Genomic DNA, 3,133 nt, shown 5'->3' with positions numbered 1-3,133 from the left:
CTCTTTGTATGTGAATATACTGAAAACAATTAATAGAAAACAACAGAGATGTTCACATGCTAGGAGAACGTGAAACTCTCCTGAACTTTGCTACGTGTGCAACACTTCCTTCCACCACCTTGGGTTCCTTCTTTGGAAGGAGTGGAAGGACTGGGAAGAAGGACATGCGCCACTATGGACTGTTGCTGGTACCCAGTCTGAATTAGAAAACTCCCTCTAGGGCTACACCTGCCCTTGTGTCATTCACATAACTGATGAGAAAGTGATGGGGCTCCCGGCCTCCATCTTTCAGTTGACACCAGGTTTCCTGGGTCATAGCCTGGCAATGCGGTGGCGTGAAACGTAAAGCTGTGCCTGACAAATCTCCACGTGGGATCTGCCTGGGCGCATCCCGGTCCAACGGTTCGGCATCGACATGTCTTCCCAGAGCAGGTCTTGAGGCCCTTTCCACCTCTGAAGTTTCCCATTTGAAGCCCAATCGGTGCCTCCTTGCTGGGAAACGTGTTTCAATGCAACATGTGTCCCACTCTGGAAGTTTTCTGTTGTGTTGACCTTAAAGTTGAAGAAGTCAGTGGTTTTACCAGGGAAATGTGTTTATTTGGTACTAGCAGAGGAAATAGAATTCCGGACCTGCAAATTATGGTGAGCCATAGGCCGGGAGGGAGAAGAGAACAAAGGAGCTTGCTTTCATAGAGGACAGGAGGGAGCTGGGAGGGGCTGTTCCCAACAGAAGTCCCTTGAAGGAGGAGGAGAGATCAGGGTACTGACAGTGGCTGAGTGTGGTGGCTTCTCATTGGCTGGGCTGTTGCTGGGCAAGGAGAAATTCTTCCTCCCTCTTGCTGAGGTCTGTAAAGTAAGGGGTTTCCTGTTGGGGAATGGGGGGGACACTTCTTTGGGGTCTGCAATGCATGGCGAGTATTAATGGGTGTTAACCCTTCAGGTCTCCTGACTCCATTTTTTATTTATTTATTTTTTTTGAGGGAAATTAGCCCTGAGCTGACATCCACTGCAGTCTTCCTATTTTTGCTAAGGAAGGCTGGCCCTGAGCTAACATCCGTACCCATCTCCCTCTACTTTATATGTGGGATGTCTGCCACAGCATGGCTTGCCAAGCAGTGCATAGGTCTGCAGAAAGGATCTGAACCAGTGAACCCCGGGCCTCCAAAGTGGAGTGTGTGAACTTAACCGCTACACCACCAGGCTGGCTCCTTTCTGATTCCATTGTAAGTGGGATTTCCCATGTTTATTTTCACATTTGTAATTCTACGTTGACTGTGAGGTGAGGCAATGGCAGAACCCAGAGCCCATGTCCTGAGGCACAGGCCCCCGGAACACAGTACTCCCTGCTGTCACATACACATCACCTCTGCACCAACAAGCACAGTTTCACAATAGTCTTGTTGACACCAATATTGTTAACGATTTGTCTTTCCTTGTCCTAGCTCTGGGAGTTTCCCAGTTGCCCGGCTGTACCTAAAGCACTCTCCTGAGATCTCTGGCACATTCCACCCTGCGGTTTCAGTGGCTCATGTGCTGAGCCCACCAGCTCACCTCAGAACCCGCCTCCAGAGTGAGTTTGGAGCCCACCCACCAAGGGCAGTGCTTACTTTTTCTGGATCAGGACTCACCCTGCAGAATTGGAGACCTGAGGCCTGTGGGAAATGGCGATCTCAGCCAGACCTCCACAGTCGTGGGTCCCCTCTGTTCATGTTGGTCCCAGAATGCAACTGCCACCATGCCAACGGAAGAGGTGGGAAATTGTGGGGATTTCTGCTTTTCTGAATTGCAGAGGTGCAGGGGACATCCCCCCTTTGTCAGAGGCCACACCCACAGCTTCTTGAAGGGAAGAGGCAGAAAAGAGCCAAGCCACATACCCGCATGCTCTTGCAACAACTTGCAGTACTTTTCTGGGTCCTTCAGGTGATGTCTCTGTGGCTGGGTGACCTGGGTTCTGAGGTCCAGAGGTGTCCACCTGTCCCTCATGGAATGTTCCAGGGTGAGGCAGTCATAAAGGCCTTGGTGAGGATGGCTCATGCGATTGACCCACAAGAGGTCTGCACACATGTGAGACTTCAGGCACTGACAGATCCCAGATCACAGAGACTGAAGTGGAGGGCACGGACCTTTGTTGTCCACACTGAGCTTCCACTGGGAAAGCAAAGTGAGGAAGGGGCACATGGTGAGGGTCGTGTTTCTGGAAGTGATCACAGCAGCATGAGGGGCTGGGACACGGTGATCACTGCAGCCATCGTGGGCCCTGACTCTCCCTCTTCAGGGCCTGAGCTGTGGGTGTGTGGGCCATAATCTCTGAGGGTTGGTGACTTTGTGTGTCTCGTGTGGGTGTGTGCACATGTGTGTCCAGTGAGGAAGCCTTTGTTGACTTTATCTGTCTGTCTGCAGGGCTATGTCTTTGAAATATGTTGTGGTCTTTTAGTCATATCCTTGCCTAATTGTTCTGGTGGCACCTTTCTCACCACGTTGGGTAGAGCTGGTGAGAGCAGACGTCTCTGTCTTCTCTCTGATCTGAGAGAGAAAGCCTGCAGTCCTTCACCATCAAGAGTGATGTCAGCTGTGGGTTCTTGGCTGATGCTTCTTTTCAGGGTGAGGGAGTTGACTGAGGGAGGTTCTCCTAGTTTCCTGAGTGTTTTCCTTGAAGGGCTGTTGAACTTGGTCTCATGCTTGTTTTTATCTGTTGAGATGATCCTATAGTTTTTGACGTTGCTTCCATTAATGGTTTTTTTTTTAACGATTTATTTTTATTTTTATTTTTTTCCTTTTTCTCCCCAAAGCCCCCCAGTAGATAGTTGTATATTCTTCATTGTGGGTCCTTCTAGTTGTGGCATGTGGGACGCCGCCTCAGCATGGAAGATTAGCCCTGAGCTAACTGCTGCCAATCCTCCTCTTTTTGCTGAAGAAGGCTGGCCCTGAGCGAACATCCGTACCCATCTTCCTCTACTTTATACGTGGGACACCTACCACAGCATGGCTTGACAAGCGGTGACATGTCCGCACCTGGGATCCAAACTTGTGAAACCCGGGCCAACGAAGCACAAGGTGCACACTAACTGCTGCACCACCAGGCCGGCCCTGGAATAGTATAGACTCTTTTTTTTGGGAGTTCGTAACAGTTTAC

This window comes from Equus asinus, chromosome 20, assembly GCF_041296235.1.
Source record: "Equus asinus isolate D_3611 breed Donkey chromosome 20, EquAss-T2T_v2, whole genome shotgun sequence".
NCBI lineage: Eukaryota > Metazoa > Chordata > Mammalia > Perissodactyla > Equidae > Equus > Equus asinus.
The sequence above is the reverse complement of the archived record's forward strand: the minus strand, read 5'-3'. Positions refer to the sequence as shown.